The following is a 12,909-nucleotide window of genomic DNA, read 5'->3' as shown; positions in this document are numbered from 1 at the left end:
CAGGAGAGGGAACAGACAAGGTGGGTCATCTCATTAGGCCGAAGACAGCTCACCTGAGGATGAAAGGAACAAGGGCTACCAGATAGTGAAGGGAGTATCATCAGGGCAGGGAGAAGAGCTGTCTCTATCAGCCCTTTAGTGCTGCTGGGAGCAGCAGCCCAACATCTGAGATGGATCTGCAGCCTTGAATGGTAAAACACCCTGCAAGTCAAGTCCTTCCTTACATTGCACCAGACACTAAGGTAGAGGCACCTGAAGCAGCTTCAAGCATTGGGAAGCATTCTTTAGGGGGGATAAAGGAAATGAAACTCTGCACCCATTCACAGCACCATCACCAGCCAGCACTGAAGCACAAGTGTAACTGGGTCTGGATATAAACAAAGCTTAATATTCCACTGAATGAAGAACCCTTCCAGCAGTATTTTATGGAAAATCAATAGTAATTGCAATTCCAACCACTGTCTTTGGATAAGCATTATTATTTACAGGCTTACTGAGATAAGCAGTATATTGTCTCTTTAAAAGGGATGAATAAAGTTACATCAGGAGAGTCTCTCTCTCATTCACATACATAATTGTGTGTATGTATAAATACACATTCCCTTCTCTATATGAAGGGCAGATAAACTGAGCTCCTGCAGACATGTGCACTTGAAAATGCCTCTGGTTTTGTGCAATCTTGCACAGGAGCGTATTCTATAAACTCTCCAGACCAGCACAGCACCACCACCGTGATTCAGCCCTTTACATTAAATGGTCAAAGTCCTGGCATGCTTTGATTAGATCTGAAGAGAAGCAGCAAGACATCAGCCACCACCTTCCCCTCCCCTGCCTGGGCACTTCCGAAGAAAAGACTCCCTCCCAAAGCCCCAGGGCAGCATCACCTCTTCCCACCCGGCAGAGCACTGAAAACAGCAACACGGCAAACACCACAATGCACTGAATTTACTTCCCTTTGACCAAAGCCCACCACTCTGAGGAAAGGACACCACAGAGAAAGCTGCAAGGCATGTTATCCTGATCTTCCTGACTCTTTTCATACGAGAACCAGGAGACAAACAGAACTAGCAGTAGTCTGGTTCAAAATTCTTTTTTTCCTCTTCTTTCTCCTCTCCTTAAAAAAGATGGTTCTTTAGACAGCAAATGCACATTTGCTAGGGAATGCTGCGGAGGCCACAGGTTTACAAGGATTTAAGCAATGGCAAGAAAGCTCCTCAGAGAGCCCCACTGAGACTTCCCAAGCAGCCAAGGCCACATCCAGCCCCACAAGTCCCCAGACCAAAAGGGCTGCAAGCCTGGGAAAGCCTAAGTGGCATTTCAATTATGATTGCCTCTTGTACTGTCCCCAGGCATCCACTTGCGGCCATCGATCTGAGCCAGTGCAGCCTATCCTATTTCTAGTTCCTTCTGGCATCCAGCTCTGGACAGAGACAGACAACAATGATTTGGCCGATCACTAACACCTCATTTTGATAATGCCTTCTGCACTGGCAAATGAAGACAAGTCGTCATATTTTCGCTTTTCCCCAAGATGTTAATACAACCCCAGAATATTGTTGGTACATCAAGCACTATGTATTTCCTAATTTATTTAGGCCCACAAGGCGGTATGATTCAAAGACACAGAATCAAGCCACAGCACAAAAAAAGAGGCATTATGAGATCTTAATCCCCTTCAGTAAACAGCAAATTAAAAAAAAACCAAACAAAAAAACCCAACCAAACAAAAAACCCCACCAATAAAAAGCCCTGCAACATTCACAGTTGCTTTTTGCCCTTTCACGTTTTCAGTAGATCCCCTTTCTTCAACTACAAACTGTAGATACTCTGTTTTAAAAAGTGTCAAACACTACACATTTTCCAGAACTGTTTCACCTGTGAATGTATCCTCTGCCAGAGAATACATTAGTCACCCATTAACAGAAACAGCTGCAAGAGCAGCACAGCACGTTGGTGCTGATACACTGCTGCTAATGAGCATAAACTGCACTTTACACTGCACTGTATTGTTAGGAAGCGCAGAAAACTAGGAGTTTTTCATTCCTCTATATTTATCCGTATTTGAAATATCTAAATATGGTCTGAAACTGCCTTTATTCCCCCTACTGTAACTTGTGTTCACATATAACTTAGTGTAATGAAATTTTTCCCTTCTTTAAGTGTAGCTCTGATAAAACGGTGACATAAGAACACACGGTTGGTTAATTTGTGACACAAAATAGAAGGCCAACTGAGTGGCAAGCCAGAGCTGTCATTTGAAATTAGGGCATAAGACAACCCTAATGTGATCTGAAATTCAGATTTATATTAGGCCTCATTAAAGCAGTTTAGAGAAATTCTTACTTCTTTTTATTGGGTCTTTTTATCTAATTACTTTTACAGAATGATGTATATAAATACATAAAGTCTTTTGAAATCATAAAATATTTTAATATTACATTTCTTCAGCTATGCAAGAGAAAAGGCAAGAGCCTTCACAGTTAATTAAAAATTAAAACCCCCCAAAATTATGATAAAAAAATCTGGCCTATGTATTGGATATTCCTACAGTCCACATACTTTTACAAATTGTAGTTTTAAGACGGATTTACTTTGTCTGTGTAGGTTCTGTTTATTGTTGTCTTCATCTCTTACAGTACCTGTCAACTCCTCAGCTTAGGCCCTTGATACAACACAGCAATAAAACACACCATGTGTAAATGCTTATGACTTATTGACAGTCCCTCATTTATAACTATGTTTGTTCATTAATCCCTAAAGAGCCACATGCACCTTCTTCAGCAGCATCCAACTACTGACTGTAGTTTATTTGTTTGCAAAACATTTATTTTCAGTATGTTTATATGGTAACTGTTGCAATCCAAAAATTCTTTTCATTCAAAAAAAGTATTTCTCAGGATACTTCTTTTGTTTGCTTGTTTTGTTTGTTTTGGTTTTTTTGGCTGGTGAGTTTCTTGTTTGGTTTTTTTAATAAGCCTTTGGGAAAGTAACACAAAGAGCAAATTTGATATCCACCAGGAGATTTGGTGTAATTCATCTTCTCCCAGCCATCTCTACCACTCTGCACTGAGCAAACAGGACAATTTTAAAACCTGCTTTCATTAAACACATATTGATAAAAAGTACTGTACATGTTTTCATTTTCACAAAACAGAAAAGACTCAATGCACCAATGAGCTTAAAGGCCTCACTTAAGAGTATTGGTATTTGAATACTGAATAGCACCTAAGTGAGCATAAATACACTCAGATAGGATTTTCAAGTATTAAAAGCTAAGACAGGGAATCTATACATAGCCACTGCATAAAGCAGAGCTTAAAAGGACACTGATTGCTCCTGGCTTTGCTAACTTACTAATAGGCAAGAAGTTTGAATGGTTTCCCCTTTACAATGAAAAACCTGTAATGCCCATACATACAAGGGCAGCTCAACTTCTAGATAATAAACCCCTAGAAAATGCAACTAGTACCTAAATTTCAAAGTATGGAATTTCAAGTGGCCTTTTGAAAAATATTTGGATTAGAAAAGAATACCGTGAGTTGCACGTAGGTGTTCAGAAATTCAAACAAATACTGCTGATGAAAAAAAAAAGGTGATATACAAAGTACAAAACTTTATGAACAGAGTGGCTGACCATTTGTAACATGACAAAAAAAATTCCAACATGGTGCCTTATGTAGCTCTGGCTACCAAAATGTGCCAGAAGAACCACACACACCTGGAGGGAGGGTGCACCTGCACAGAACCCACTGACAGGACAAGGAGCAGTGGGCACAGACACCACCTAAACGCTGCTTTCCAGCACAGGTGTCCCAACACTGGCACTGGTCACTCAGAGGGGCTGTGGTGTCTCCATCTGTGGAGACCCTGTGGAGATATTCCAAACCCAACTGGATGCATTCTGAGCAACCTGCTCTGGTACACCCTGCTTGAGCAGGGAGCCAGACCAGAATTCCAGAGGGACTCTGGAAGCGCGAGGAACTGGTAGGACTCCAGAAGTTCCTTCCAGCTAAAACTTTCAGCATTTATCTTCCACTTTTGTTTTTGGTACACCTAAAGGCAATCACTTCATACTGTCCTCAAGTGCAAGATCTACAAGATAAGTTGCATACATGCTCTTAAAAAATAATAAGGAGCTAAACTCTCCTTTCCTAATCTGTGCTTGCTTTCTATCCAGTTAACAACATCACTGGTAATCACTGCACTTGATTTGCAAAACAAGAGAGTAAGACAGAAAAAGAGCAACAGTTAAACAAAAATAAACCGAAATTAGTCTCACAAAGACCAATCACCAGAACAAGGAGTAGGGAATAAAGACACACTTTTAATATCTGCTGGTCCATTTCTAAGAAATTTAACAGAAGGCAGGCACCTTGAAGATATTAAATTCCCCTGAGCGCTGGGAAAATCTGTCAGGTAGTAAAACAAGGGACTTGAATTATCCTCCCCTCTGAGATGTCTGAGCCTAATAACTTGGCTACCTGAGCAGCTCCCACCAGGCACCCCAGGCACCCAGGGCCAGGCAGAAGCACTGCTGATGGTGACAGGGCAGGAGGAACCTGAGGAAGGTACTGCAGGAAGGTTACAGGATAGAGAGAAACGGGAACTGGCATTACTGCAGGGCAAAAAGGACAAAGGGAAGATCACATGAAATATGGGCAAATAGAAACTAGTAAAGCCTTCTGGTGGGAGGCTTGCTGAGTGGATCGGGGAAAAAGGACAGAAACCTGCAGGCAGTGAAGCTTCATTAGTTCCACTTATCACAGAACAATTTGTTTTTAGGAGAGTATTTTGGTTTGTTTGTTGTTTGCCTTACAAGGATGAACAGGTGTCTTAATATACTCTGCATGTGGAGTAACAGAGGAACAGCCAATACCAAGAGCGCTCATGTTCAAGCTCAATTTATAAATGGAAAAGTGATTCTGCATTCAACAGGAAGGATAAAAATGGTATCCTGCTGTTCACAGTGGGAGACAGAATTTAAATATCCTGTAACATAATTTGGTACATCACCACATGTCAGGCTTGACTATCCTCATTTACACCAGTAAGCTCTTACACAAGAGCAAATCTTTTCTATCCAAGACAGTAACTTCTGATCTACACCAGGGAAAATGAAAGAGCATGAGGTGCTTCTTATCCTAATATAATTTGTCATCTCCTGTTAAATGCATTAATGGCAGATACAATCATCTGTTAGTATTGTATTACAAGATAACAATATCGGCACTGGACTGGAAGGGGAAATAGATTGTGATTTGTTGTTAAGTAACTTACACCATCACCCGCAAAAAATCAGTTAGCTGGCTGCAGTGTTCTCCAATTTCAGTTGCTTTTCAATTAAAAGAATAAATCAAATCACAACTAAAAAGAAATTAGAAGCATCACATTGGGGAAAAAAGTTTTTCAAGGATTGTTTTAACATCCACCATTATGCTCAATTTTAGATGATACAAGGTCACAACAAAGGTATCATTTCTTTCAGTAAAGTCACACCTTAAACAATATGGGGAACATTTTTTTCTCCTCCAGTTCCCAAATTCTTCCACTGTACAACAGTGTTTGGCCACAGAGAGTTTGTAGAAGACATTGCCAGCAAAGCACCAATCACGACAGAAATACCCCTTGCCTAAAGGGTTCTCATTAACACTTAAAAGAAAAAAAAAAAAATCCCATTTCTAATCAAAGAGAGTCAGTTCCGCGGGATTTCGATGCCAGCTCGGAGCACATTCCCATTCCCAGTTTGAAGTGCCCTCTGCTGGCCCCGCGCTCACCGGACACGTGTCCAGATGCCTTTGCTCGCACATTGTGGGTCACTTTTTAACAGGAAACTTCACACAAGACGGCATACAGACTCCTCCAAAGACACCTAACTTAATTGCTGAAAGTTGTTTTCCTTTTTAACTCTACAGAATCTGCGTAAGGGAAAGTTACAAAGGGGGTTTAAACTTTGCAGCAAGAATTGAAGTTTTGTTGGCTTGGCTCAGATGCTCTAATTCTGTGGATGTGTCACAGGCAGATTAAATGAACAAGAGAATGACCAAACAGGTGGATTGATGCTAAGGAACACCAAGAAAGCAGGTAGATACAAAGATAAAATAGAAGAGGAGATTCAGCAAGGAGATTCAAGAAGAGAGAGCATACAGAAATCCATCCATGAAATAAGTAAGCTATTTTCACTTTGGCTAAATTAGATTTCAGCCCTGAACTTAACTAGGATGATGAAGTCAGATTTCTCCACACCATTTCTGTGGTCGGGAGGTGGGTAGGTGACACTTTTCCTTCTGAACCTTCTCTAAATCTACAGATGCCTATAGACTCGAGAGCTGCTCCCTTTGATTCCCTTATGCTTTACAGCAATCCAGTTCTTCAGAAGCTCAGCAGGGGTAACAGAAGACTGGTCTATCTTTGAGGAAGGAGGACAGCTTCAGCCAAAGAATATTAGTTATGGAAGCAGCAATAAACTCCTGAGGATACTTGCCTGGACCTGAGAAAGAGCAAATTACTCCCCAGCTGCTCCATCTTTTCCTGCTCTTACCTTGCCATTTAGATCCTTTAAGAGAAAAACACACAGAGAAAAAAATTTTTTTTCTTTCCATTAACGACTACAAGCCAAAAATGGGAGGGGAGGTTTAGGGCTGGGTGTTTCCTTAACAGAGATGAGCAACAGGACTGAGGCAGTAAGAAGGATCGGTAATAAAAACCACAATTAAAACTTAAAATTGATCTCAGGCTGCCCCTATAAATCTTTCATTATTCCTACCATTAGCATTATTTAGACTTCTATAATAAAACAAATACCATCCTTGAAAGGGCAGGCAGAGAAATCAGCTTTCATGCTTGCTAACCGAAAGACCTGATAAAGGATACTAAGCATTAAGATGCATCCAGATCATTAAGCCTTTGTCTTCAAAGAATTTTCATCATTTTCCAGTTACTTTTCATAGAAATTTTGGAAGCATCTTAAAAAACATTTTGTTCTCTTCACATTAACATAAACTGCAAGCACTGGAAAAAACTAACTTCCTATGTTTTGCTAAATCTAAAGCAATTTGAGGATTTTTAGGATCAATCTTCTATCATCAATTAAAGGGGGAGGAACAATCAGGAAAATACAGTCACTGGCATTCAACCACATGCCAAGAGTTGCAAGTTTTCTGGAATAGAAACTTACTTCACCATCTGATGCAACTGTATGATAAATCCATTTTTTAAAAGTGCAGTCCATTTCACAGCCATAAAGACAAAGGTGAGCTTATACCTATATAGCTAAATTACCTTGAAATAATTAAAAGATGAATTAATTTTTCTGCTCAATTTAGGCATGCTCATAACAAAAATACTCATTTGAGTTCTGCTTTTCTAGCAATAGGTGGCACTGTCAAATATCACTTGCATAAGCATCCCTTGTGCACCATATCATTCAATAGTCAAGTGGAACATCTGCAGGGAAATGTGGCTAAAGTTATTTTCCTTTCTGCTTCCCCTAAACAGGACAGAGATTACATCTTGCAGTTGTTTCATTCCCTGTTTTAAACTGCTTAAAAACATTTTTATGACAGTTAAAAACTCGAGAGAAATATGCTGTTCATGTTTTGAAGAGTATGCTGCTTTAGACAAGTGGCAAGCAAACAAACATGCCACATGCTCCAGCAATCTGTACGATAATACTAATATTTACAAAAAATATACCAAAATGCAGTGTTAAACAGGGATTACCTCAGCACTTCCATCTCACTTTTTGTGACCTGTTAAGATACTTCAATTTCCATATTTCCCCAGATTTGTAGATAATATTCATGGTTGGCAAATGGCACATCTCTTAGCTTGCAAAATAAGCAGCTGGCTACTCTGTCCCTTCAGCTTATTCACCACCTCTCCCTTTCTTCCAAACTCACCAGATTCATGCTCTCTGCAGCATTCCCTCTATGTGCTGGTATCTTTTCTTCACTAGTACTACACTGGCTCTGCAGCTGATTTCACAGAGATGCTTAACAACTGCAAACAGAGCCAGAATCCTGAGCTCACTGTTTATGAGGCTGATCATGTACATAATATTGTTTTTGAGACTTGCCACTTCTCCAGTGTAATTTTTGAAGTCCCAACTCCAATATAACATGCTCCTCACCTAAGCTGTTTACATAAGGGATATGCTTCACAGGAAAGAAAAGTGTATCAGACTAAGTCTCTTTAGGATTTTAATTTCTTTTGTTTCAAAGTAAAATGTGCTGGAAGCCCAGAAACAACAACCAGTTGTCTCAAAGCAAAGCAGGAATTAAACATCAAAGCTGTTTGCTTAAGTCTTTTGGTTATTATGGCAAAAGCATTAAATCTGTCTTAAAAGCACGACATTCCATTAGGCAACCTTCTACTCTTTCTGCACAGAGCAGCCACAGCCCTGCTATTTCGCTCCACTTTCTGATGTGGAGCACACCCAGACTCCACCAGCAGTGCACTGACAGGATGTGTTTCATCCTGCACTGTCCATTGTCCCCTGCCCTCAGCTGTTCATCACCTCGGCTCCTGTTCCTACACAACGACGACACCCTCAGCCTCCACCTGGGACTAACCTGCTTTGCTGCAGAGCTTCTTATGGCTGAAACTCACAGCACATGCCTTCTGCTTTGGAGCAACTTACTTCCTTCCCCAACTGGTTGAAGGCAGAAAGTAAATATGTTTTTAAGCAAGGGGCAAGCAGCCCAAATGAAATAGCACCTCCCTTACTGTACCAAACTCACTGTAATCTCAGAAACACTCGCTCTACATTCTGCTGTACTAAAAAATTCCTTCTACCAAGAAACCCCCTGAATATAAACAGTTCCAATAATAGTCAAACACATCTGAAATTGCTAGAAAGTTTTCTCACCTTTTAAAAATAATTCTGCTTTAGAACTTGGTGCTCCTGTAAGGGTTTTTTTTCCTAAAACTCCAACATGGATTCTTTTAACTACAGAACGATTTACAGCTGAGGTAGCCAAAAGCCAGCAATCAGCTCAGAACTACAGCAGATGTTTCCCCAGCTGAAGTCACTCAGTCTAATTCTCTTGCCCAGTGACAAGAAACAGGACATCTCAGGACTCGAGAACTGTCATATTTAGGGCCTCAGTGAAACGGAATTAGTGCTAGGAAAGTTATCAGGCGTGAAACTGTCACATGTTTTAAATTAGATGATAGCTTTGAATAAAAAATGTACCCCCCAAAATGGCAGTGTATTTTGTTTTAAAGGCTTCATTAAAAGAAGTCAGAACTGAAGAAACAGTTCTGTCAAGTTTAGTTGAACAAAGCAAACAGGCACCACATCTCACTACCTTGGCAACAGAGCAGTAGCAGTAAAAAACTCAAAACCCCACTATAGTATCTTGATGCACTGGGCAGAAATTGTAATTAAGATAAAATTACTAGCTGATATTAATTACATCAACTTTTGCTTCACTGAGTTCTCAGTTACACTGCCTCTATGTCATCAATAAATCCTACTGTGACATCTCCAATCAGCATTCCCCCTTATATTTTCACATTACTGTCCTGTGTAAATTTAATCTGTGTATTGTAGCATCTTCCAAAACATTCTGTTTGCCCTGGACCAAGACATATCTCCAGACAGCTTCATTCAGTGCCACAAGTAAAACCACCTCGGTGTAGGCGTAAAAACACAGGAGATGCATATCAACAACATCCAGCCTGCAATTACCTAAAGGCCTCACCTGAGTGACCCTCAAGCTGCAGCTGGGTGGGACTGACCTCCAGCCAGAACAGCTGTGCCAGAGCAGACTGACTCTGACCCATAAAGAGAGATAAGCTGGGCTTGATCTGCACAAACTGTGTTTGCAGAGCAGCAGTAGAGCTGTGACACCCGCTTTGGCCCCGCTCCCTCCGAGACAGAGCCCTCAAGCGTGGGCATTTCACACTGAGCAACCATCGCAGCCAGCCTGGTGTAACATAGCTTGGGCTGGCTTGGCTAATATTCCTAATTACTGATTGTTTTTCACTGTAATCAGAGATTGCCTAGCAGTTGTACATAAACCAATGCTTGTTTGACGTTTCCTGGAGTCTCAGTCTCTCAGAAACAGCCCATCACAATGACACCCCCCCCGCCCCCCCGCAAGTGCCCTAACAATGACAGCCACCACACCTTCCACCCCACAGCCTCGAAAAAGAAAAGTGCCATGACTCAAAGCTGAGAAATGATGTCTCAGAGTAGTGTCCTCTTACTAGAAAGAACACGGTAAGCTGAGATTGAAAAGGCAGATTTCTGCTGTGTGAGAGAGGAACTGTTACAGAGAAACCAACAGGTGTGCTCTGCAATAATTTTCAAATTGTCACCTTGATTTATATATAAGATGAGCACGTACAGCATTACTTGTCCTGAATTATTACATTTGTTTATGTGTAAATCATCAAGGTTTAGATGCTGAGGGCAGTAAACGTTGCATTGATCATTGCTGCAGAGCCAGCTAATCCAGATAGCTCCTCAAAAACCCATAATCTAAAAAGACATACATTATCTTCATTGAGCAATTAAAATGAAATTTTATTTATGGAAGTTTGGTTTATTCTAATCTGCTTTAAAAAACAAGAGTAGACTGCATAAGCATTAGTCTTTTAGAGGACTTTTGAAAATCAGCTACTAGTAAATCTTCCCTGCATGTGGAACAGTATTAAATTTCAGCTCTGCCTCTAGCATAATTAAATACCCACCAACAGCATAATACCTTCATTAAATTAAGGTGTTTGGAGTGAAATGTAAATTTGTCTTCAGATATGAGGTTGATATTTCAACCTCTCCACAGCCTGAATATCATTATGGAGGACACAGGCAGGGGAAGCACAGAATAAGCAGAGTTACTGAGCACTCCTCTTCTCTGGGTACTGCATAACCCGTAAATAGAACAATTAAATGCCCATGTCTGTGCTACCTCCCAGCAAGGGAGAAAAGAAATTTTAAAAAAATAAACAACAAAAAAGCTAAGGATATTTTTAACTGCTGCCTCACTGCACATTTTCTTTGCTCAGACTCTTCAGAATTGTAATGCAAGTCTCAAATTCTCATTCAGTTTTAAAGTCCAGAAACTGACCTCATGAATTTTCCAGGCTATTAAAAAAAAAATCATTAGAATTTAAATTTAGAATTTTCTCCTATAGCATGCCTGTATGTCTGAATATACAGATATGGAGTAATAAAATACCTCCCTTCAAAAAGCCTAATATAAATGTTGTAAAACAATAACTGTCAGTTTAAGAATGTCAGGGTTCCATATATTATAGGAGCTTAGAAAGATAAGAATTATCTTTGAATCTACCTTATCACTTCAGCTACTTTCAGAGTAAGTTAGTACACTATTAAGTGTCTTCTGGTTTGTCTATGTATCATATATCATGTTTGAAGCCTCAAAAGATGATTTACAGCAATCAGTATTTTAGAATATAAATCTTCATCTACTGCAATCTAGGAAGTGTGTACATTAAAAACAAGCTTGTATTAATAAACTGGAATAATAATTACTTTTCTGTATTTAACTGCCAATGTTACCACAGACAAATGAGAAAAATAGCAAACATTCAAGCACTCATCACAGACCTTCTCTTTATAATGAGAACAACAATAAAAGCTATTAGGTGGCACATAGCTAAAGGAAAAAGCTTTTCCTTAGGTCAAATATATCAGTACTAGCTTTTAATAATCAAAACAGAAAGATTATTCCTTTAAAATCCTTTAATTCTTGATATCCACAGTTCTAATCCTCAAGTCATTGTTGAAGGCCACTTTAATGTTTGTGTTACACTGTTTAAATTTTGGTGTCAAGACTTTTTTTCCCAGTACTAAACCACTCATGCTTCACTTCTGTAATTTATGTCATTTTAGAAGCCCTTAATTTAATTAAAATCTTGTAAAACTAAGGAGGTTTGACTTCATTTTCTATATGCAAAGGAAGAGAAGCACATTACTTGGGTATTTTGTTTGAGCAGCTAATTTCAAAATTTATTATAGGTTGCTATCATACTGAGAATAATAAAGATATATTTTTAATTACTTTTGCTCACAAGAACAGGCTAATACATATTCCATCAATATTATGATCCCCTTGGATGGAGAGAAACTAAATGCTAACCCAAACAGATTTTAAAGCTATAATTACTTGGTAAACAAGGGAATCATACTAAATAATTATACACTGAGATCATATTAAATTAAACCAAAAGAAGTTTTTAAGATCCTCTGTATTGTCTTTTTCTCTTTTGCTGCCGTCTGCTGCAGTGTCACCAAGCATGTCATTATCTCCCAGAGTGTGCCACAGCAAGCAGGCAGGCTCTGTGCAGGGCACTGCCCTGCCTGCCGTGGCTCTGTGGTGAGCACATTGAGACAAAGGTCCAATGCCACCTCACACACTCTGTATTCAGCAGCAGCACGCTGCTTTGAGGATGCACAGCCCAACTAGAAAGCAACAAACCAGGAGGTCACTGAGGCAAGGTCATGCAGGAAGATTATTTCTAATCTGCTTTAAAAATAATATTCGGGCTTTTTTGTTAGGATGTCTGTAGAAAGGCTCTCTGGTTGGCTGAATGATAAACACTGCTATCTGTAACCAGATTTAAAAAAAAAACAAACCAAAAACAAAACTCCAGTTTTTTTGCCCATTCAGGTATTTTAAAAAATCTTTTCACCTACAAGGACTGATGTCCTTCTCTGCCAATTTTTTTTATTTTAGTAATAGCAAGGAAGAATCTCCTAGAATACCATGCTAGAAAAAACACTATATAGAGAAAGCTACGTTTCTCAGAACAGTCTTTCAGAGAAAGATACAGGCTGTAAAGACTAATAATTTCCCTCAGACACTTCAGCTTTTCTCTCCTCACCATTTCTCCCCCACCCCAAAACACATAAATAGTGAGCTTTGCTAATCTGCAGAT

Source organism: Coloeus monedula (genome assembly GCF_965178545.1).
Source record: "Coloeus monedula genome assembly, chromosome: 15".
NCBI classification, from domain to species: Eukaryota; Metazoa; Chordata; class Aves; order Passeriformes; family Corvidae; genus Coloeus; species Coloeus monedula.
This window is presented reverse-complemented; position numbering follows the sequence as displayed.